At 37.2% G+C, this 26,543-nt stretch overlaps 1 protein-coding gene across 2 annotated transcripts in view; it reads left to right on the forward strand.

The window, feature by feature from the left end:
* Window positions 1-7,626: 7,626 nt before the first annotated feature.
* The window catches only part of LOC149801269 (tryptophan 5-hydroxylase 1-like), an 80,939-nt gene continuing 62,022 nt past the window's right edge, over window positions 7,627-26,543 (forward strand). The window contains exon 1 of one of the 2 annotated variants that reach the window (XM_089954286.1): window positions 7,627-7,777. The gene's annotated coding sequence lies outside the window, so the exon portion shown is untranslated. The remainder of the gene's footprint in view (window positions 7,778-26,543) is intronic. The other variant, XM_089954285.1, reaches the window with a different exon arrangement.

A 26,543-nucleotide genomic window follows, 5' to 3' on the forward strand; every position in this document is an offset into this window, starting at 1 on the left:
GGTGTTTCCCAACAACACGTTGTGCTCTTACACGGCCAAATTACCTCAGACCATCCCCTTAGATCACGAAGCCCATTGGGAAGTGGCTTTAGTAGAAATCATTCACCCGACCCAAGTCCTCAATGTCCTTCCCAATCAAAATTTTTTTGATGTAGAAGTTCATGACGAACAATTGCAACAGTACTTGGATACCTATGGCAAATATGACAAGAAAACCCCTGGCACAAAAAATCAAAAGTACACCACCTATCATTTGTTCATTCCTCCAGGCTATTATTTTAGTGGTCAACATTTGGTGAGCACCATAACCTCGAGATTTAATGTCGTGTTTCTGAAAGCTTTGGAGAGTGTCAAAAAAAGTGTCACCATGGAATACCACAAAGCAGCTCGTCGCTTCTTGATGAAATTTGACGGGAGTAAAATCCTGTCCATTTTATTTTGTCCTGAATTGTTTGACATGTTGGGCGGAGACATGGACATGAGAATGGCCATGCTCAAGAAAAACGAATTACCAATCGTTTACGACAACGAGTCTTTCAGCAAGTTATTTCGTGCCCCGGTAGAACTGAACCAAGGACTGAATTTGATGTTTGTGTACTCCGATGCGGTGGAGTACAACGTGGTGGGACACACCTCCGCACCGTTACTACTAGTCATTCCTTTCAAAGTGGATTCTGCCACGGCCACTGACGAAGAAGGTGGAAACACTTACCACGTCCACCGCGAATTTGTACATCCTCACTATTTGCCTGTCAGCAAGTCTTATTTGGACACGATCAACATTGCTATAAAAGGAGATTTGGGACAAAATATTCCATTCACCGAAGGAAAAGTCACGGTGAAACTCCATTTTCGAAAACGGTTCTCTCACGACTCGTAAGTCATGTATCCAGTGTACCGAGGGGTTGCTCGACAGAGAGGACACGGTTTAGGAGATATGTTGAAATCAGCCTTTCGTTCGGTGGCCCCTGTGTTGAAACCGATGGTGACACGCGGATTGCACGCCTTGAAAGATGCAGCACTGACACAAGGCAAAGAATTTCTCCAAAATGTCATCATCGACAAACAAAACCCTAAAGAAGCTTTCTTGAGGGCAGGCAAAAATGTCTTGCTGCAAACGGGCAAAGACCTTTTGGACCGACGAGACACACCTATAAATGCCCTGCACGCTACCGAGTCAGGCATTCAGCAAGGACAAGGCAGAAAGAGACGAAGAAGAAAACACCCTTTCACCAGACTTAAGCTAGAAAGGCAAAGAAAAGAAGAACCGTTCGAGACTTAGACGTTTTCGATTATTGAGAAACAGACAAAAAAATGATGCACCGAGAGTCTTGCGCTTGTTCCAAGTCGGAACTGGATTTCTTTGCCATGCCCCCTACCATGATGACGATGCAAGAATCCCAATGGGTGGAACTTCATCCCGTCTCCTCTTTGACGGATTCCGCTCCCATCGTGTTTGAAATCAAAGGACAACCCGAATATTACATCGATCTGAATAGCAGTTACCTGTATTTGAAAGTGAAAGTGATCAAAACGGACAACACCAATCCAGGAGGCGATGCTAGAGTAGCTCCTGTCAACAATTTCATGCATTCGTTGTTCAGCGAAGTGGACTTGTACTTGAATAACAAACTGGTCAGCAGCAGCATGGATACTTACCCATATCGTGCCTACTTGGAAAATCTCTTGACGTACGGAAAAGAAGCCAAGAATACTCATCTGGATGCTTGCGTGGTATGGAAACCTGACACGGCAGGTGTAGGCACGTATAGCGACACAGTCCTGACAGAAGATGACAATCCTCACAATGTGGGGTTTAACGACCGTCGTAAGAAAATTCTGCAAGGGCGAAGTTTAGAACTGATGGATCGTTTGCATTTGGACATGTGGTTACAAGAAAAGTATTTGCTGAACGGGGTGGATATCCGTCTGAGACTGAATCGTAGCAGTGCCGCTTTCCATTTGATGGCCCATGCCAACGAATACAAAACTATCATTCAAGAAGCCCGACTTTACGTGCGTCGTGTGGAAGTGTTACCTAAAGTGGGAAACGACGTCAGTCAGATGTTGAGCAGAACGACCGCCAAGTATCCGATACGACGCGTAGAAGTGAAAACGTTCACCATTCCCGCTGGACAGCGATCTATGATCGAAGATCATCTGTTCCAAGGACAGTTACCAAAGCGTTCGATTGTTGGTATCGTCAGGAATTCAGCCTTCAACGGAACCCACGATCAAAATCCTTTTGAGTTTCAACATTACAATGTGTCCAAGATTGAAGTCAGTCGCGACGGCAAGACCTTGTGTACCCGACCCTTTGAGCCCAACTTTGGTGTCGCAAAGAATTATTTGAGATCGTACTTGTCCCTGTACGAAGCCACGGGACAGTTAGGAACCAACACCAGTCATGGTATTTCGTACGACGATTATGCAGGAGGCTGTGCTTTGTGGGGTTTTGATTTCGCTCCAGACCAAGGCAGCGACGAGGGACATTTCCACCCTATAAAATCGGGCCAGATTCGTGTGGAACTTCAGTTTGCAAATCCACCTCCAGATCACACAGTGAACGTCCTCCTGAATGCAGAATTCGACAATACCATAGAAATCAACAGTTTGAGAGAAGTCATTCTAGACTATTAGAAGCCATGGAAGACTGTTATCCCTCTTTGCCTAGTGGAGAAACTTTAGACATGAAATGTGAGGAGACCGTGGAAGGAGAATCCCAAGACAAAGACGAAAAGGACATCATGATCAAGTCGAGATGTCCAGAACAAGAACAGCAATTGGTCTCCTACTATGCTACATACCTGGCAGACACAGTCACGATATGGATGAAGCATGATTACCATGAATGTCAAAACATCAGTCAAGAAGAAAAAATTCAAAGAATATCTGGACGAAGCTTGGAGTCTGTTTAAAAAAGACGTGTTACGTTGGTGGTATAAAGACTTGCGTGAACATTTCTGTCCTCCATTAACGACTCAAGAAATCCATTACATCAAAGCCCTCTTTGACAAATTCAAAGAGAAAGTTGAGATCGAAATTGATCACTTATTATCAGCAAAAGAACATTTAGTGACTTATTTTGATCATGGTTTTTCTAGAAACGATGAGAAAGTAAATCGTTGATTTTGTGACTAGTATGCTTATTTTGTTGTCTTCAGCTAGGAAACGTAGTGTCCATCCATGACTCAATGACTTGCAACAGTGGAAATCACAATTTCATTCACAACGTTGCCAACCCTGTTTAAAGTAGAGTGTAAATTGAAAAAAATGTTTGTCATTTGAAAAAAATGTTTGATGTTATATTGTTGGATTATTGTTAAAAAATGTTAGAGTTGTTGGTTAGTGTTAAGTGATTTTGAATAAAAAATGTTGTGTTTTGAAAAAAATTGCCTTTGTCTTTTGTTTGACTATAAGAATGTTGATTCATGCACTTTGACTTCTCTCTATCTTTCTCATGACATTCATTAAACGTTGCGAATCGAAACCGTAGAGGGATGTTTTCCTTCACGTCCGCGCTTTGACTTTAAGAACCGGGGTAGCCTCCAGTCTAACCATCCATTGTTGACTCATCCTCCTACGAAGATGTGCTCCAAACTAGCTAAGCTAAACGAAACCTACGTGAATTTGCATAGGGTCAGACACAGTCTGATACCGAAGCCAGAAGAAATAGAGAACGTGGGAATGCTAAAAGTCACTGAAGACCTGATCGAAGAGCTCTTCAGAGAAGAAGTGAACAGGGAGAAAGAAGAATGGACAGAGAAGTACAGACTTCAGAGACAGCAGCAACAGCAGCAGCAGCAACCTGAACCTGACAAAGGCTTTGTCGATTGTCGTATCGACACCAAAGAGTTCTTCTTCTCTTTCCGAAGAAGCAGACCTATCGCCAGAAAGTCCATCCTGAGAGGACGTAGCATTCTTAGAAACTAAAAGATTGCCATAGCAAACAAAAAAAACAGCCCTTTTCAGGGCTACCCAATACTCTAGAAAAGAAATAACAATCCAATTGCCAATATGTGTAGGTAGTGTAGTGTGTATATAAACACTGACTCTTTTATAGTGTGAGTGTTTGTGTTTGTGTATATGATTGTGTGCTTGTAAGTGCTCAAGTACGTTGGTGTGGATAGTATATTAAGATCAAGTTTTGTTTGGTTTTTTTTTTTTGTTTTTTTTTGCTGCTTGACGTATGGGGAGAGTAGATTTAGGGTTAGATTGCTTTGAGTATGCGGATAGTATATTGAAGTGATTAATTAACATTTTTTGAATAGTGGTGGGTAGTATAAAAAAGTGAGTGAGTGTTTCTTTTAGGTCCGCGCGTTGTTGGGTTATGATCTAGGTAATATCAATTTTGTGTCTTAGGGGATGTTTTCCTTCACGTCCGCGCTTGTAGTATAACTTAAAAACTAATCGTCAGTTGGGCTACCCATCGTCGACCTGTTAACAGCAAGACAATGAATACAAGGATTGTGAAACTGCTAGAACTCCAGATGCACCTGGAATATGCCAGGCGCATAGTAAATGAACTGTCCGCGGAGGCTATCGTAGAAGAAGCAAGAATAAAGAAGGAAGAGGAGGAGAGAAGAGAGAGGGAAGAGGAGGAAAAGAAAATAGGAGAGAGGATGACTTACAAGATACCAGAGACAGAGGATTGGGGTGCTGAAGCGAATCATCCCGCCTCTGCACTCTCAAGACAAAAAGTAAAAAGAGACTGGAGTCGAAGATGTGTGTGTGGTGCCAGACCAGGAAGGTGCCAGCATTAGATAGGTGTATCTGAAGTTCTAAAACAAACAGCCCTTTTCAGGGCTACACAATACTCTAGAAAAGAAATAACCATCGATTTGCCAATGTGTGTAGGTAGAGTAGTGTGTATATAAACACTGACTCTTTGTGTGTGTGTGTGTGTGTGTGTGTGTGTGTGTGTGTGTGTGTGTGTGTGTGTGTGTGTGTGTTTGTTTGTAAGCGCTCAAGTACGTTTGTGGGGATAGTAAATTTGGGTTTAATTTTATTGCTTTGCGTGTGTGTGTGTGTGTGTGTGTGTGTGTGTGTGTGTGTGGATAGTAGATTTGGGGTTAGTTTATTGCTGATTTAACTTATGTGGATAGTATATTATATGAAATGAGAAATGTAGGGGATGTTTTCCTTCACGGCTTCGCGTTTTAAGTGATGATCTAGGTAATATCAATTTTAAGTCTTGGGGGATGTTTTCCATCACGTCCGCGCTTTCAGTATAAGAACCCACAGAGTTTGATGTTCGAACCATTCTACGGAATAATAAAAACGAAGATGGTGGTTGCAAGTCAGTTGTTTAACAACTTGGTACATATATACTATTGGATAATGGATGGTATCTATGTAGTGGAGAGACTAGAAAAAGAATGGAAGATAGCAGAGTACCTGTACTACGCTAAATGCCTAAACGTAGCAAAAGAAGTGATAACAGGAATGATAGAAGAGGAGGAAAAGAGATTGAGAGTTATGATAAATCTCACCTATGTCAGAGAGGGAAGCCTAAAGGAAGCACTTGACAATGCAAGCAAAGTCAGGTGCTTTCTTGAAAATATGTCACATGGGACAGAGTGCTCTTTTGTGGAGAGAGGTCTGGACAGACTGAAGAAAGGAGAGGAGTTGATGAGAAAAGTGATGGAGGTAGAGGTCAAGAAGATTAAAGAGAGATGGAATAAAGAAAGAAAAGATCAGGAAAACAAAAAGAAAGAGGCAGAGTTTGAGCGGCTAAACAACAATTGGATCAAAGTCCAGGAAAAGTTCAGAGCCATGGGTCATCCTGACTGGATAACAGAGGAGGAGAAGAAGAAGAAGAAGAAGAAGAAGAAGAAGAAGAAGAAGAAGAAAGGAATAATGGAAAAAGTGAGATCTTGGTGGAAGAAGTGGAGGAAATAGAAGATCAAGAAGAAACACAAAGGCCCTTTTCAGGGCCACTCCTATTTCTCGAAAAGAGAATGACCTTCAATTGCCTACCCCCGAATTATTATTTTATATGTGTGTGTGTGTGTCTTCGCGCGTACGTTGTGTGTGTGTGTGTGTGTGTGTGTGTGTGTGTGTGTGTTATGTCCCTCTCCCCTGTTCCCTTTCCATAGACCCATCAGGTCTGGACCCTGTTACAATTCCCCATGTTCAATTTCCCTTGTCGCTAGAGTTGCCCATGCTTTTTTCCCCATGTTCAATCCCCTTGAGGCTAGAGTGGCCCAAGACTTTTCTCCATGTTAAATTTCCCTTGAGGCTTTAGTGGCCCAGGGTTTTTCTCCATGTTAAATTTCCATTGAGGCTATAGTGGCCCAGGGGGGTTCTGTAATGCTAATTCCCATTGAGGCTATAGTGGCCCCCTATACTACTATTAAAAAATTGAATTTTAGTAATTCGTCCAACAGATATCCTAATTTATATTTTATTTAGTTATTTATTGTCCATTATGTTACGTACGCATTTATTGTCGTTGCCGATAGCTCATGCTGCGCTTCTAATGAATTACCTTCACTTTATCTCTTTAGATGACGAAGACGAATCCGTTCGCGAGCGCTTCCGCGAAGCGGGCAAATGCCGGTAGGTTTTATCTACTGATTAGCCAATTTAGTTATTTGCTTCCCACCTCAACCGATACGCTGACGCCAGCCAACAATTTGTCATATCTACGAACAACTTTTGATAGTCACAAGTTCTGAGTGGGTCCCATAAAGGTCAGCGTGGATATATATATATATATATATATATATATATATATATATATATATATATATATATATATATACAGAGAGAGACAGAGAGAGAGGGATAAAGGCGCTCCCCATCCCAGCTCTAAAGCGTCAATATATTCAATTAATGCTCATGAATGGCTCTTTGAAAACTTTAATATGTGATGCAAATAAGGAAACATTTTATCTTGCATTAAGATTTGTGCTAATTAGATGTTTCAGTTTACTTACGAAAGCACGGAAACGAGTTACATCAGTTGTAAACATGTTTTACGGGTAATAACTCTCAATATGTGCAATTTGAAATGATAACAATTAAATGTGTATATGTACCAAATTTCAAAGCAATCAATCAATTATGGAATGAATATTCGGGTTCACAATATTCGGTGATTTATATCATGCTACAAGTCAGAAAGGACAAAAGCTTAAATATATGTAGGTAATGGAGAGTTATTTATCTCCCGATTATGACCATAATAAGTACCAAGAATCAACGCAATCCTAAGCTCTTATGGCAAGAACTAAATCCACTCCATCTGCATTTAGTCATAAAGAAATGATTACGCAGGCATATATCAGAGGATGGTCCTATTGTTAACATTTTCCGTTTGTTAGCTCAGCAGATTTGTTGAATGATTGCTGCTCAGAGCCTCGCAAAACCTACTTCTTCTAATAAGCTTTTGGTTTTCCAGTGGTATTTGTTTACATTCACAAGGAAGAACAGAGTAGCCAATGTATCCCGTCAGTAGTTTACTTCTTGCTATATTGTTTACTAGGAAGTTTGGCTTAGATTGTATGTCATGTCATGTCAAAACTTGTTTAACTGACTAGACAGTGCTGGTTATACCCAGTTTAAACTTGATCTGTTCAGAGTGCATTAAAATATATTTCCGGAAAATATAGATCTAACATTACTTCAGCTTTAGCCGTTTTCATAGACTGTAATACGTTTATTACTTAAGCCCAGCTACAAACTTCTTTGTTGATTCGATCGTTTAAACATGGTAAACTCCATTCATTGATTAGATTGTTTGAAGGCCGAGAGTTTCTTCATTTTCAAGTAGGTAAGTAATATATTTCTAACATTCCAAAAATGGAACGGACCTACTGTTCCCAGCTTAATCCATAACCCAAAGGGCATACAGATATGGACCAAAACAACACATGGAGCACATTTTACAAAAGCTTCCTAGCTTGGGGATTTATTGCAATATTTTTGGCATTTGTTTGTTTTCGTTGTTGTTGTTTATCTCTAAATGCAAATTCTTTTGTGTTCATACACAGTTTCAATGTATTTTCTTTCACATCCAGTTCTAGCAATCTTTTCTGCCTTTCTTATAATTTTAGTTTCATATGTTTTAGTGTGAACATGATTTGCTGTTTGTTGTGCTATATGGTGATGCTGTACAGTTTAAGGTATACAGCGAGCTTCTTGTTATTCAGTTGCTTCTTCATGTTGTATAAGTCATTTCTGTCTATCTGCATCTCTTCCTCCTCTTCTCTACCTGCCCTTATGTATATATCTTGTTCTGTTTTTTCAATCGATCGATGCATTGTTCCTTATAGTTACGAAAAAGACGTTTCGTTTCGTGTGCTATTTGAAACCCATAATCTAATTGATGGTTTAACATATTCTGTCTCCTTTCGCTGAGAGTGTACAAATTTTCCTTTTTTTATTCCCACGAGTGTTTAAGAAACCTTTTGTAGAAACCTTTGCAACTGGTGAAGCTATTGTCTTTAACAGGGTCGCGTAGCAGTTGGGGTTAAATCAGTTCCAACTGCACTTGGAACAAGTCCTGACAAGTAACATACATACCAGTGAAAGTTATTTTTTAATTACGGTTAGGCTAACAGGGTCTCAGAGTAAAGACATAATGATTAAAATAAGAATATTGATAGCAGTGAAGGACTAATATTATATGCCCAATTTCTAAATAAATGCAAATTATGTTAAACTTTCCGCAAACTTAATTAATACAATCATTTTATTTCTCTTGACTTCATTCCCCGACTTTATATAAAAACCTCTGCTGAAATGTTTGTAGAATCAGCATTCTTTCAAGTATAAAATCTGAACAATTTTTTTATACCAAATTTTGTTTCGTCTTTAAAACCTGCCTTACGTGTAATCATTCCGTCCAAATATTAAGCTTCTTAATCAAACATGATGAGTCAACTAAATTTTTAATTCCCATTGCAAAATCCAATTGTCATGTAACAACGGGTCAAGATTAAAGAATCGTAAGGTGAAGAATAGCTGGCTCTTACATTTCACTGTCAGAGCTAAGTTTGTTCCCCACAAGTCTCATCATGTAGTTTACCTTCATTCTAATTAGACTGAATGGAGCAATCGTGAACGTATTGTGATGAGGTGTAAGAAAATGTATTATTTGTGTTTTAATACCATCAACGCTTATATTATCAATTGTTCCAACACATGCTTTGAAACACAAGATGGTATGGGATACCTTTATGAGACTGGCGGAGTAAGAACTTGGTCGTATATCGATACGAGAGTTCAGAAACTAGTGATTAACAAGATGGTATGGGATACTTTTATGAGACTGACGGAGTAAGAACTTGGTCGTATATCGATACGAGAGTTCAGAAACTAGTGATTAACAAGATGGTATGGGATACTTTTATGAGACTGACGGAGTAAGAACTTGGTCGTATATCGATACGAGAGTTCAGAAACTAGTGATTAACACAGAGGTATAGAAAAGCATATTATTGACCTCATGTACAGTAGATATCTTAAAAAACCTGTCGTGCATATAGGAATGGAGTAACTCGTATGTGACAGTGATCTGATGTGCTTTTTGAATTTCAAGGAAAAATTAAAATCTAACAGACATATATCTAGTGAGAGATATATAAAGCTAATTACCCAATCTCACCCTAACGGGATAAAATTACTAAATATTTCAACAAAAAAGTAATATTTATATATTTTAAAAAAATTAAATAATAAGTTCTGTATTGGGATGGCGCGCATGCCACAAAAGCTTCCGTTGATAAGAATTAGAGAAAATGTTTGGAAATGTTGATTGTTGATTTTAACCTCTTTACAGTGCTGACGTATCCGTTTGTTTACATCAACCTTGGAATAGTCTTAATATTTAGATCACAGTACATCACTAAGAAATATTTTGAATTGTACCATTTACTTTTATCATTTGACTAACATGGGAATCAGTTTGTTCGTGTTCCACTAGCTTAATAGTGCAATTAACAACCAACCAACATATTTGCTACTTATAGCACCTGAACGTGCAATGAAGCTACAAATCAAGCGTTAGTCCAGAGCCTGATGTCATATATTTGCATTTTATGGGAACTGAGTGAGGGAAGATGGTAGCAGACTTAATTTTGTCAGATAGGTCAAATTCACATCTCAGTTTTATTTATCAAGCTAAACTCTGAACGATCTTATCTCTATTGCTTAAGCAAGCGTAACGAATTCAGACCATTCAAAACATTTCCATTTTCAATGAAGTAACACCAGAACTAAAAGTAGAAAATAACAACATCATTTTTTTACTTTATTAACCTGTTTTCTATGACTTTGTAAGTCTATTAGGGCTTTGTTTTATTTCCATGCAAAGTGTGATAATAATAGGCACTCTTTACATATATTCAGATGAATTTTCATTTGCTAAGCTAGTTCCTTTTTCTGTAGTTTAACATCCACTAGATCTGTGTTTGTCCGAAATGTACAAGTATTAAAACTTCTGGATATGCGCAGATGAATTATAAATTTGCATTAGCAATTGGTCAAAGAGGTAGCTGCCGTTACTATAAATTAATTAGAAAAGTAGCAACTGTTGTTTGTTTTTCTCTTTTATTATTATATAAATAAAACATTTTGGTAAGTCGCACAAAGTTGGTTATACCAATATATCTAGATTGTAATTTAATACCAACTTTTGTTCACGTTCTCCTTTATACATAGAAAATTTGGCACTGCAGAAAACACCATTCCATCCCCAACACACCCGATTATACTTATATTTGGATCTATTGGCCAAAAATCCCTCTGCAGCATTTGAAGTAAATCCAAATATTTGTGAAATGTACTTGATGTAAAGCCTCTGATAAGTCAGTATGGCGACGATACACGTTGAATTTTCATGTTTCTTTTCATTAGAAATCTTCATTCTTTTACCTTATAGGTCTAGAAAAAATGTGCATAAATAGAGATCTTGTAAATAAATATTGTATGCCTGTTTAAAGATCAGTCTGTGAGAATCCGTAACATTTATGTTCAGATATATATCTAGAGGAATTACAAAGTACTCAATGAGTTTTGGACTAACACACATCTTTTTATTACACTGGTCAACAGTGAAATCATTACTGACTTGAAAAGGCCCTAATCTGTAGTATTTTGGTGTGCCGAACACGAATATAACCGTGAAAAATTTGTATTGGCTCTCGTTTTGAAGATATTCATATACCTCATTTTCTATGTTTCACTGTGTAAATTTCTCCAGTAGGACTGCAGCAACATCCGGAATAATGATGTAACATTGCATAATACCATCATGCTCACATCATCCACAGTTGATTGCATCATTTTCTGATGCAATGCAATACTAATGCCATGCGGCTGCTGAAGTAAGTTGACGTCAGCAGTGTACTATACATGTGTAGGCCTATTATACTAATGCCCGGCGGCTGCTGAAGCTGACGTAAGCAGTGTACTATATAAAGCCCAATCAGATAGGTTCAGCATTTAAAATATTTTAGACGTTGTGCGAGACAGTTCAAGCTACTGTTACATAAAACTTATTATTTTATCCATTTACGTACAATAAAGAACAGTAATGCCTCGAAAGTGTGTTAATACCGCGGACAATTTTTGCTATATTTGTGGGGAAGTGACATTTGCCAACCAGAAGAAAAGTATCAATTCTCAAGTGAAGAAGGCATATCATCTTTACTTCGGATGCAAGGTTGGTGACCAAGACAAGCCTTGGGCTCCGCATATATGCTGTGCTACATGTACAACACAGCTTTCACAGTGGTTGAATTGCAAAAGGTCATCAATGCCGTTTGCAGTCCCAATGGTGTGGAGAGAGCCAAGCAACCACCTAAATGACTGTTACTTCTGTTTGGTTCCTCCTCTTTCCGGCGGAATAACGAAGCGAAAGAAGTCGAGAATAGTCTACCCAAACATTCCGTCTGCATTGAGACCAGTTCCACAGGGTGAGGGACTTCCTATTCCAGAACTTCCAGCAGAATATTCTCTTGATTCATCTGACGAAGACAAAGGTGAGTCGACCTGTTCTTCTCCTGGTCCATCAGCATGCAGTGATCCAGATTTTCACTGTGGTGCATCATCAACCCCACACAGAATAACACAGGAAGAACTAAATGACCTGATTCGTGATTTGGACTTATCAAAGAACAAGGCAGAATTGCTAGGATCAAGACTCCAACAATGGAATCTTCTAGAAGAAGATGTCACAATTACTGCATATCGAAAGCGCCACCAGCAATTGGAGCCTTTCTTCAGAAAGGAAAGTAATCTGATATTCTGTTCCGATATTGAGGGCCTCATGAATGCTTTAAAAATCACTCATGACCCACAAGAATGGAGACTATTTGTGGACTCTTCGAAACTGAGTCTCAAGGCTGTGCTTTTGCACAATGGAAACATTCTTCCATCTATTCCAGTAGCGTATGCTGTCCACATGAAAGAGACATACGATAACTTAAGGCAGCTACTGAATTCCATTGAGTATAACAAGTACAGCTGGCACCTCTGTGGTGATTTGAAGGTAGTTGCCCTTTTAATGGGACTGCAGCAAGGATATACAAAATACATGTGTTTCTTATGCGAGTGGGATAGCCGAGCAAGGGAAATGCACTACATGAGGAAGGAATGGACTCACAGGCAGAATGTAGCCATTGGAGAGAAGAATATCCAACACCCAGCTCTGGTTGAGGCTCAGAAAATCTTGCTACCACCCCTTCACATCAAACTAGGTTTGATGAAGAACTTCGTGAAAGCCATTGACCGGACTTTGCCAGCATTCCGATACCTGCATGAAAAATTCCCTCGACTCAGCGAAGCAAAGATTAAAGAGGGAGTTTTTGTGGGTCCTCAGATTCGAGAGCTTTTCAAAGATGACCGGTTCAACAACTTGCTGGAAGGTGACGCGAAACAAGCATGGAATGCTTTTCGCCTAGTTTCTACAAACTTCCTCGGAAATGTTAGGGCAGAAAACTATAAGGAACTAGTAGAAGACATGTTGATGAAGTATAAGAAACTTGGCTGCAATATGTCTCTAAAGATTCACTTCCTTCATTCCCATTTGGATTTCTTTCCTAGCAACTGTGGTATTGTTAGTGATGAACACGGCGAACGTTTTCATCAAGATATCGCAACAATGGAACAAAGATACCAGGGAAAATGGTCCACTACAATGCTGGCTGACTACTGCTGGACACTCCTCAGAGATGCTCCCGAACAGCTGTACAAGAGACAGGCGAAGAAATCTAAGATGTAGTCAATGACTTGATCTTTTATAGGTAGGCTATTACAGTTGACCTTTTACTATTGGAATGCATTTCGTTATGTAAACATTAATTTCTTGCAGATTACAAAAAAACTAGAGCCAATTTTGCAATTTGACTGTCATATTCGTGTTCAGCACATAAAAATTGATAAGAATTGACTAATTTTATTTCAGTAACATGACTTTTGTAAAAATTTGTTGTCCAGTGTTATTGTGAACTCATCCAAAGACATTTTGGATGCATTATTGTGGTACATCAAAACATTCAAGGCTATTGGGATTCATTCGGAACAATCTAAAGTTCGTAACATTCTATATTTCTATATTTCTGGACATGTAATAGGACTGGATTTAATTATCAAAACTGTTTAGGATCTCTGAAATTTTCACTTTGGATTCTAGAGAGAGAAATTATTACGACTCTATGATCTTAAACTAAGCAATAGAAAAGAGCGAAAACAAAAACGTATTTTTGATTCAACAAATAATTTATTCCCTAGAATACAAAGTGGAAATTTATAGAGAACTGAAAGTAATGCGAATTAGATCCCAAATAGTTCAAAAAGTCACTTTTACACGTTTCTACGAAATCAGTATCTAACAAACATTCCTGTTTGAGAGGGTTCATCTTGTATGCTGTTTCATAAGTGTGAAATCTACAATTTCAGCTTCATTGAAGATTTTATTTGGGACATTTGGAAACAAGTACTCATATTCAAGTAGTAGCTGTTTTAGTTTACTCTTTTCTTGTGGTTGCAGATGTGAACGTTTCTGATCCAAGTTATTCATAATTTCTGAATTCCGAAGATTGTTTACTCCAAAGACACTACATTCCGATTTCATTCTATCGCTTAAATCCTTGCTGTGTAGGCAGGTACAACTAATTGACTGCATAATTAACATGAATATCTTTATCCTTTTATGGCAAGTTGCTTTCGTATTCGCCTTAACGATATAATTTAAATCACTTTTTCTTCAACTGTGTTAGGACCATAGTACTTTGCTTGAGAAGATTTTGAGTTAAGGGCAATAACGCAAGAACGCAATCACAAGGCTGATTGTTGTTGTTGTTGTTGTAGGGTTTAACGCCATTTTTCAGCACACGATAGGCTATACATGGCGGCCAGTATTAATGGCGGCGGAAGAACCCGGGAAAACCCCGGAAAGAACCACCGACCCACGAGAAGCTACTGGCAAGCTTTCTCACATACCCACATTGGCTGAATCCTAGACTCGAACCCACGCAGACAGAGGTGAGATGGCAGTGATCCGTAATGGACAGCGCTTTAGACCACTCGGCCACTCGGGGCCCCCACCAGGCTGAAAACGCCTTTCAATTATATTTTAGTCATACCTTAATGTACCTTTGGACTGAATAGAGTGTCATTATCTGAATTTACATAACACACGTCTATTGCGCGAACGGGGAATTTTGGCTTAGGTTGTGTGTCAAAGTACATCTTTATGAATCCATTAGTTCATATTTGTAGTATCAAGTGTCAAACAGTATATTGAAAATAAAAACTACTGTGTATTTTGATATTTGCATCGAGTGGTCTATCAAAAACAGAATCTGATATGCAATTAACCGTATCTACCCGTATTTCAAAAGTCAGACTTTGCTTCTTGAATCCTAGGTGTCTTACGTAATTGTATGGAAAAAATAAATTAATAAAAAATTGGTTAAAATGAATGAAATCAAATCAAATCTATCTATAAATTCAGCTTGCAATGTAGAATGTTCATGAGACTCTATATTAGTTTAATTAATACTTTAATAATCACGTTGTAATATAGCTATAACAAATCATGATTAAAAAGAAGTTATTGTGAGGTTCTCGAGTTGTTCTTATAAATATGGTTTACTGCAGATGTCAGGTTGACGCATGAAGATATCTTTTTAGATATTTTTAGTGGCCAAGAATACATTTTGATAATCACATTTAGTCTTCAAGGGTCTTTGTCTTCACCTGTGATCGTCCAAACTTACTAACACGTTATGCGGGTTACACTCGTATACGCTTGGTACCTCGTCCAGAGAGTACTTTTAAACAAAAATAACATAAAAGCATAAAAACAAATTGTACTGCTCAAATATGGATCCCCCAACAAATCAATACCAATCGTTTGAAAATTCAGTGCTACCGAATTTCACCGAAGTATATTGCTACAAACCAATCTTATATATATATATATATATATATATATATATATATATATATATATATATATATATATATATATATATATGTATGTATGTATGTATGTATGTATATTCATAATTTTGATTCAGCTTAATGCGTGATCTGACGTAAGATCATATGTTGTTTTCCTTACGACAGCATTACGTACTGGGGTTCAACACATTTGTTGCAAACTCGTTTCTTTGCCAGTAAAGACAAACTATTTCAAGGTGTGAGCAATATTTTGAAAACGAAGATCCCATGTCATATTTACAACATCCTCATTTGAACAAACGATGAGATTACGGCAGCAAAGTACAATTCAGTTTTCGGACATATCAAGCTAAACATCCTCTTTGTTAGGGGATGAAACAACTTACATCCATCAAACAAACACTTAACACAAAAGCCAAGTAAAAACCTGGACTCCTAGATGTTTGAATGATATGTAAACTATACAAACAAGATTTAAAGGTGGAAAAAAGAAAACTTTAGATACACAGACAGATTGATAGACAGAGAATGTGTATCTCATAGCTAAGTAAATACGTTTATACCTTTCTAACTTCAATATTTGCTTCCGTTTAAGCTAGAAAGTTTAGTTGTGGAAACGGTATCTAAGAATGTTGTGTTTTTTGTGTTTACGTGCGATCGGGGGAGAGCAGGTATATCCTGTTGAATAATAAGCAATGTGACAATGGTACTATTATTGGTGCTTACTACTTTAAGATGATGACATGATCTAAACTCAAACCATTGACAACACAGACTAAATTGTTTGAGGAGTATGCCAAATATTCTCTAAGAAAGATTCGATGATAAGTTAAGTTTAGCCATATATATTACTAAATGTCTTATAGTAATCGAACCTCTCAACTGAAGAATTATATAGTTTCTTTCACCATTGCTACATCTTAATATGTACGTTTAAATGATATAAATACCACTATAGACGATAGGAGCCGTTGCTTGCTGATTTGAATCCTGGCTGCAAAGAATTGCAACTCAATAACTTGTTTCGTTATATTAGTTTCATTGTATATAAATTTCTTTCATATAGTCATATGTAACAGCATGTAATATGCTATGTAGATACCAGTATGTAATTATAATTTCATGTATATACAGTAATTTGTGTTTCTAAATAAAGTGAGAATGGTTTTGTGTATATGGCTGAACATAAAATTCCGCAAGTCAAGCTATGAGACTTCTTGCGCTTTTGAGTCCTTTCTTTCCATCTTGTTTCATCGATTATTTGGGACACTTTAGTCCGAAGTAATCGGCAAGAAATATCTGGAAATATTAAGAAAATTAATTATGGGGAGGGGATGGGCGGCGCTGTACATTTTGGTTCTAAATCCCGTTTAATGTCGCTGATGTTTAATTCCCTTGTTGTCAGACGTACATTGTCCACGTAATACGTTCGACAGTGGCAGCCATTTTGGTTGGCTAAAAGTTACTTTTCAACCAATCGTTTAACCTACGACTGTCCACACCTATTTCAAACCTTTTGAACTCAACACGTGCAGTCACATTCGACTTCAGAAAAAATGGTTAAAGCTACAAATCTGTCCATTGTTTACTAGAACTTTCATTAACGAAATGTACCTACATCTTTTTAAAACCACATACCTGATTTTATTTCCATCCTTTCAGACTTCATGGGTAATTAGGCCGAAATGAAATTTATCTTTATATTATATATATATATATATATATATATATATATATATATATATATATATATATATATATATATATATATATATATATGCGTGTGTGTGTGTTTATTGGTATAAATAGAGGAAATTCTTGAGATTACACACCAATGTACTGAGGACATACATTCAACCGATTACCCCTCGTTTGGAAGAAGGTCACACAAGCGAAACCATGCCGTCGATGTCCCGGTGGTAATCTTGCAAAGAGACACGTGCTATCAAATTACATGTTTGCAAAACGTATCCACGTTTAGATTCAAACATTAAATAACTTAGCTGAACTCCAGGATGGCTGATCCATATAACAGTCCCTGGTCATTGTATTATGATATCATACATGTTTGTCTGTAGCGATATGGAATGCAATATGAACTCATAGTGTACGTGTTCAATAAAAACAAACAAATCCACTACACGTGATACCATAGAAGTACATGACACGGCTACTGACAAATTGCTTGTAAATGTTTACGAAAAGTGTGTAATTATCCTATCTGATTGCGAAGACAAATCACCTTGTTGGCAATGAGGTGTATAGCTACTGAAGGCAACGTTCGTATTATTCAATAAATTTTATCCGACCCATTTATATCATACCTTGTAATCAAAACAGGAGAGGACGGTTGGGCAATCATCACAGATCCTGTTATAGTGACACATTATGACAAGCCTAATTTGACGTTAATTGCATAGAACTGTAATAGATATATAAATCGAAGTAAAAGATCAGTCGCATTAAGAAATATTTCATCAATGCAGTACATGTCTTTCATCATCGCAAGGGCTATATTTGCGAGGATATGTGCAAGCCCAACATAAACTGATGCATGCATATAATGCACCTTTGATGTATATGCCACCTTCCAAGAAGGATTTGACGACTTTGATTTACCGATTATGTATTATGCTTCTATCTATTGTTCTATTGTGAAAGAAGTCTCGTGAAAACATGACACAAAATTAGAACCGACAAAACACCAATATGTCTACAAGAACAGTGTTATCAATAAAGTGTTGTTACACTTTCTTTCCATTAAATTTAAATACGGTTTAGCGAAAGTCAAAAGGCACAAATAGTTGTACGGGACCAGACTATATACCGCAAATCGATCAGACATTCCTACTCATTTTGTCTTTTTTAATCAAGCTTTACACAGAATGCGACCCTGTGCAATAGCAATCAGCAATACACGATACCTTTACAAGGTACTTGCAACTGCCAAATGTTTAAGTCACCAGAAAAGGGAGCAGTGAGTGTAACAATAAAATGTATATTGGTAATTATTAGCTTATCAACCTTAAAATTTATAAACCAAGTTAGTAATATGAGAACATGACCCCAATCCAGTAACTATATGCATACATGTACTATAATGGATCAGTTTATCACACCTGGCTCCAGCGCCGTAGTCTTAGGTAGGGACATCAATTTACTTAAATTAGATATTTTATGATTTGTTTTGTTTGATTATTTATGTCTAGTACACTGGTCACTTTATTTTCAGATCGATATAAAACTCGATAGAATCAATGTTATATGCATCATCGATTTATTCAAATAAAGCGGCTTGAAAATGAGCCAAGTTATGATGAAATACGTAGTATGGTAAACAAAACCATTCGTTCCAATTTTCAACATTAACTTGCACGTATTTTAGAGAGGTGGGGGACAGAAGATTCGTGCATGTATTATACAACAAAGACACGACTCCTCTTGGCAACAAGACACTGACAATCAGTCCAGTTGCATGCCATAAATGCTCCAATCCAGCTAACTGGTATGATATGTGGTCAACATTGCGAGTCAATCAAAAAAATCAAACAATAACAGTACTCAAACAACGATGAAATGTACTTGATGTGAAGGACTGAGGAAAGCTGTAAATAGTCCTTGTGGAGGTTTTATTTACTTTAAACTAATAGGGTATTTAAAATCTTTCTTTTCTGACAGTTTTAAATTCCTACATTTTTGCGTCTTTTTCTGATGTGGCAGCAGATTACGTTCAATGATTGAATTAATATATATATATATATATATATATATATATATATAAGGAATTGTTCTGCTATAAAGCACTTGCAAAAGGTTTTCAAAATATGGGCATTCAATGAGCACAGGTTTCTTAAGAGAAGGCATGATTTATTTAATAATGTAGTTGCCTTTCATATCAAGATAATTACAACTTGATGGGGAAGCTTTCCATACGTGATCTACAGCAGAATCAGCACAAATATATTTTCAAAAATATACCTGAGTTACTTTGCAACTTAAATAATCAAGGGAACAATGGCGTTGCTTTGATAACCTGAACACATTCTATTGACCGCAGTATAAATGCGAAATATTTGAAAAAGACAAGCTGTTGAACAATGTTAGAATCACGTGTCCTTTCATACACTTAAGTGACAATTTACACACTTTTACTGTCTTGGATGCGATTGGAACTAATCTTTGCGTGTGTTTTAAACTGGGAATCTTGTGACGAACATAACATAAGAGATGACTTTTGCAATCACTATTCAGCATAAATATTATGCTGAAATAAGAAAACAGAAAGTGTCTCAAACATGTTAATACATTCAGATTTAGTGATTTGCAAAGAAAAGTTCGTAACGTACAGGTAAGACCGAGAAAATTAAAAAAAATGAATTTGAACTCATTCTGTTCCCACATGAACAAAGAATCATTATGTCTATTTTAACACGATTGAAACCGAAAGGATTTTGAATAGAGTGAAAACACCGAACTCTACGTATCCGAATGAAACAGAGTTTATGAAATGAAAACTATACGACAACAAATAAACACAGACCATAACATGGATTTACCACACACACTGAGGATTCAGTATGTAAATATGTAAAAAGTAATCGTCAAATTATATGAAACTACCACACTGAATATGTAAATCAAAATTAATCAGTACGATGTATGTAAGATATAAACATAATAGATACGCTTCGTGTAACTATGGTATACAATGAATATTGCTCTTTTAACATATGCTTGGAGGAAATGAATATGGTTCATACAGCCATACTATATGATAAATAAAAAAGAGACTGATTCAAACAACCATATGCTTTACAGGAATTAGTGTGGTTCATACAACCTTATTAAAAGAAGATAATTTGATTCATACAACCGTATGATTTAATGAAACCATACGCTTCGTACAACCATATGTCATTATGATTAGAAATCACTGTTTACTGTTCTTTTCACAATATGGAATCAATATCCTTCAGAGAATTTCCACTATTACAAATTACGCTGACTCACTGCCACCTAAGTTGATGTTATTACAGATAACAGCTACGCTGCAGCACTACTGGTTAAACTTTTAATTATAGCTACGCTGCCCACTGCAGATCAAGCTACCACATTGTCAACTATATGCTGCCACTCTGCCATCTCAATCAGCTATGCTGCCAGCCTTTCCAGCTAAAAGTAGACCTAACTGGTCATCTTATTGCACTGAATAAACATAATAATAAAATAGACATATCTCCTAAATCATATCCAACATATATAAATACACTAAACATTGCAATAAAATCTATATAATACATGCTACCATCAATTTTCTACGTCACCATAATGCCCTCAACTGTGAGTCACGGACAATTTTTGTATATCCAGACAATGAGTAATTTAAAGAATGTTAACATTAAGAGCGCTGGATAAAAACTGCATGTCCATATGAGTCATTTACAATAATGATACAATTACAGCTCTGACTTATTCAATCTACTACTTACCCCTATGGCTACTGTAGAACGTTGTCTATTATTAACACTGCCCGACAAGATCTAGGTGATCACTGTGTCTGTATATAACAATATGCCTCTTTTAAATACTACAAAACAACATGCAAGAACCAGGGTAAAGTACATGCGCACATCATGATAAATGGGCATCTCGCTTCGAGCAACTCAGTCGTCACCATGAGAAGAAATGAATAAAAACAATTCGAGGTAATTCTGCATGCGACAACGAAATCAGTTACACAGAATTGTTCTAAGGCATTACAAAGTTATTATCTTGCCTTATTCCGTGACAATACCTCCCCCATAAGAAAATGGACACATTTTGAGTAATCATAGAATATGAATAAAGAATTTCTTTTTACAATTCTTGATTGGCAATACATAGACTGGGTATATTAATATCGGATTTGCCAATCATGATATGTTCAAATAATCTCCGCCTACGTTTTCGACCCCCATTATTACTTCAAGTCGAAAACGATAAGGTTGACGTGATGGCGCCCAGCGCATCAACCGAGCGCATTAACCGAGCGTTAGCGACCTTAGGAGGTGGTGGTCAGTTTCGAGAACAAAATCTCTCTCCAAAAAATACGCATGAAATCTCCCAATCCTCCAAACCAAAGCCAGACACTCATTTTCGATTACCGGTATTGTGTATTTTTGCTTCATGTTCAGCAATTTTATGTTCGTATAAGCTAAAGGTATCTTTATCATTTATTGCTCTTGCAGCTTAATTGCTCCCTGCCCGGGATCAGCGGTATACGTATTTAGGATAAACGTATTGCTAACATCGGGTAACTTAAAGGGCTATTGTTAATGCACAATATAATACAGGTGGGTGTGGAATGGTACTCTGTTATGATATGGCTACAAATTATGTCCCATTTCTTTCAGTTAAGTATCATGCACAATTCAGCAGTGACTGCGTGAAAGAATAACTTACAATAAAAACAATTCATACCGTTGTGTCCACAGACTTTGATGCAGTGTACAACGATATGGAGTATGTATATGTGAGTATGAAATGCCACTGACACTTATGAATAATCTATGAAGAGGCTAGAAAAAGTGGATATTGAATAAAACTTGGAGAAATTGAACATGAGATGCTTTTCTGACATACTATTTACAGATACAATGGATTCTATTCACTCCTGATCAACCTTGATAGTAGTTCCTGAACAAAGATACGAAGGCCTGTTTTGGGCCATAAACAGCATTTATATTAAAAAGACAAATCAAATTTCCATATATTTTGTAATAATAACAATAATGGCATAATGTTAGTCCCAAACAATATGATGTTCCCCAAAAATAAAGAGTTAGAATATTCATATTGTCTGCTGATGCGTCGTTTTGTACATGGTAAGCTGGTAATTCAGTTTTCTAAACTTTATTAATTATTGAATTTTTATTTTAAATCTCTAACAAGTTTTCTTCGTATCCTAATATTGGGTTGAAAACAAAATATACCAAATATAAGGCTTTGGTCTAGTGTTTACCGTTTACGTACTCCACCAGCCACATTTAACTGCCTCCTTTTATCCTAGTTTTCATGACCACCATGTTTTTACGAATGACTACACTGTACAACGATACAAATTAATGCATCCAATGCTCAAATGTCAGCATAAAACCATAATAAATAGCTAGTTATAAAAAAAAACAACAGAAAATGTAACTAAATCACCATTAACATGTACATAACAAACTTAACAAATAAGTGTCGACTCTTTACCTATAAAGGGCCTATTCAACAAACTGTAGAATCCAACGTAGAAAATCACATAGATATAAACGTGAATACATGTCATATTCATCATCATTAGGCATGTTGCGCTAACCTTCAGGATTTTTGATAATCGTGTCATCCACTGGAACAAAACGAGGTGTTATCTTGTATAGTATTCAACTGTTCATATATTGTACCTGATCAGTTTAAAATTTTATTCAAATTTGTCATTTTCTTAATTTGATTTGCACTCTTGTTTTGCGGGAAGTGCCTTTTCACACACTAGCGAAAACGTATACCAAAACTAGAATAGTTCTCATACGTGCAATCAAATTTAATATACTTTCATTTATACATACTTATAAAGTTTATTTGGATAAGTAGCTAATAGTAAGTACTTTTCATTATCTTTAGACGAGTATTCAGAACGAAAGATTGGCGATAATAGAAGATATAAGGTTTCGCTGATTACTACATAGAAATTATGAAAGAAGTAAACTGTAAACAAGCAAATAAGTCATTTTATAGCATGTATTTCAGGAATGTTTGGTAATTCTCTTTGCTATTATCAGTATCGACCACAACTGTACTTTCAATACGGAAAGTTTGATAACCATCGGGTTACAGGTATGCGTTTCATGTGACTGTCAGTCAAATGACCAGGTTGACTGCAAGAAGATCAATATGGCAGCCCCAATTACTCCATTACCTGGCATCGTGGTGTTAGCCACGTGCATTGTACGCAATGACAAATGTATATAGAAAGTGTAATTCTCGATGTATCTTGAGTAGTCCTCATGCAACAAGATAATTACAATACAATAGCCTAATACTATCCCTGTACAGTATTAAATTACCTATTTTAGCTCATATAACATTTTCGTATGTCGAATTTTTCAAAGTTCACTAGCAAGCCTAGATGATCTAAAGTTGAGAGAAGATCGTATCTGCCTTGGAAGAGGAAGAATTTAACATATATTTCGAGAGTATAACGTTCAGGTAAGCCACGATCGATGTATATGAAATCGATTTGAACAGTGTGACGACGCAATTAATTAACCATGGCAAAATCTCTATTGCTAATGTTGAGACCCAAGGGTAGGAGTATAAACTGCTAAATCCTGTACCAGTGAGCAAAATGAAGAAATTCCCGTGACTCGAAGTAGATAGGCACTTGACAATATGCGTCATTTATATTGAGACTGAAAGCATATCCATCCCGTCAAATGGAGAGACGGATTATTCTCGCCGTTTCCATCTCTAATTTCGGTGGCGCTTTGAATTGGTTGAGGCGACTCAGGTCGTCCATCTGCCACAATTTGCCGTTTGTATTCCTATTAAGAAAACAGGCTTTAATAAAAAAAATACCTGCGATTGTGGTCTTTGTACAATCTTCCCCGCTTGTTGTTCGATGAATGACCGTATCTCCAGTTTAGGACTCTATCATTCTCCGGATCTGATGGTATGTCGGTTAAGAGGGGAGAGAAATCCGAAGCCCCACCGAAATTAGCTGGATCGCCATCCACCTCCCCGGTCTGATGGAATAGGGAGATAACGGAGTCTTAAATCGAAGGAGGCGGCCGTCCACAGGTAAGCTTACTGCTGGCGATGGGAAGGGTAGGTCAATGTCTAAAGTTTTCTGGCGGTATTATTGGCCTGGATGCTGGAGGTATATAAGCCAGTCTGGCTATCACAGGTACCGGTCTTTCCCAGGGTTTGGCTGAACGTACAGATTTCTCACAGTAATCTCCGTCCTAGTAAGGGTATGTTGCCGACGGTAAGGCTAAACTACAGATCTGTCACTAAGATCGCAGTAAATTCTAGTTGGTCGGACCGTCTGATCAAAAAGTCTCCATGCTGGGATGGTTGGACCGCTATCATTGTTATCAGCAGGTCAAAGTGCCTGGTTTGACTGATACATTTCTCATTAAATCTCTGCCATAATAATGTTATGTTGCCGACGGTATGGTTAAACGGATGGATCAGTCTCTAACATCGACGTAAATGCTAAATGGCGAGACCGTTCAACGAAAAGGTCTCCAGGCTGAGACAGTTGCATGGCCTGTGATAGCTGGACGGCTGATGATAGCTGGATAGCTGGTGATGGTTGGAAGGCCGGTGACGGTGCGGTTGTTTTATGAACTGGATCTAATGATCCAGTACAAACCACCTGCGTCCTGACCTACAGGCCCGAATGTCATGCTCGCCCGTGCTGGGGAATGTACCCCCACTTGGTTGCCCCGAATTGGGGACTCCCCCATGAGTAAGATTTGCTAGCAACGAACTTTATTATGTTGTCTTTGGATATATACATTGTCTCCTCGACTTATTCCGTCTTTTATTCCCATGAATGCCTTATGGACTAATGCTTAAACTATGTATTTCATGCATTTAGTTGTCAACACAACGAAACTACACAAGGAGACAAGACAATGATTAAATTAGTAATTTAGTCCTAACTTGTTAATATAACTCCTGCGAAACTATTGGAGTAACCAAAAATATTGTCGCAGTTGATTCTTTATAGACTATGTTTTACCTATATACATTATACCTAGTTAACACTTCTACCAAAACAACCCAAAATAAGAAGAAACCAAGCATAAATTAGCAATGCATCATAATAAAACTCTAATATTTTTTACGAACGGAGAAAGTGAAGGTAGTCGAAGTCGTACGAACTCATCATGACCTTACATGACTTCAACGATAGCGTGGTATAGCGAGGTCTTAAATTAATGAAGTCCCTGAAAGTAACCAAATCACTCAAAGTCGTCAAACATTGCAAAACTAATGTATACAAATTGCAGGAGAATGATTATTCCACACAATGGATCCAAAATGAACGTTGGATGGTTCAACACAAAAATGGCTTGTATTGTTGGAGGATAAACTGTACGATGTTGCCAGACAGCTTCGAAGGTAAAAACTAACGACCGCTGACGGTAGCAACGGGAAGTAATGGGCGAGAATTATTGCACTTTGCCTATACGAGACAGACAGAAAAAGACTATTTTCGTATTTTAATTGTACCGGATTCGCGAGGTAGCAGGATAATATTCCTAAACTAATGTAGTTAAAGAACGTATTTAAACTAGAAATTGGACATGACTATTACCATAACTTTTAGCCATTTCTTCACAATCGGAGTACCATCATTCCACCCACCTGTACCTAATTGTGCAATACTAATAGCCCTTAAGCATATTAGCAAGTAATAGATTCAACAGTCTTATACTCCATGCCACCATTAACCCCATTAACCTCCTAGGGACCTTTCTAACAGCTTGTTGGTGTTAGTTGGAAGGAGCGCTAACACACGGTCTCCCACAACGAATTTTATATTCAGCGCTCTGTTATTGTAATACTCGGTTTACTTTCGCCACTTCCTTACAAGTTCTTCATTTGCTATCTGACAAGTGCTAACAAGCTTTTTACGCAACGTACAGCACGTACTGATAAATAGATTTTAATGTATCGCTTGTCACATCATCTGTGAATAGTTTGCGTTGGATTATCATAGGGCCTCGAATTGTTCTGCCTTACAACAATTCAAAGGAAAAGAGCACTAAGCTTTCGTTGAGTACTTCTCTATAGACCAGTAGAACCGCCTTCATATAACGATTCCAGACTTGTGGACGCTCCACACGTATCCACCACTTGCACAAGTTGATGAAAACATATGGAAGTTTTTAAACTTCCGACTTTTAAATTATTACTGTTCTTTCACTTCCAATTTTCGATAAGTTTGGCTATGCATCCAAAAAATTATTATTTAAAAATATCTTAACAGTTCCGAAATTGTATCTGATTATTTAGCAGACGTCGTCATATATATATATATATATATATATATATATATATATATATATATATATATATATATATATATAAAA

Source organism: Sinohyriopsis cumingii, chromosome 4, assembly GCF_028554795.1.
Source record: "Sinohyriopsis cumingii isolate HCF-2022 chromosome 4, ASM2855479v2, whole genome shotgun sequence".
In the NCBI taxonomy this organism is placed as follows: domain Eukaryota; kingdom Metazoa; phylum Mollusca; class Bivalvia; order Unionida; family Unionidae; genus Sinohyriopsis; species Sinohyriopsis cumingii.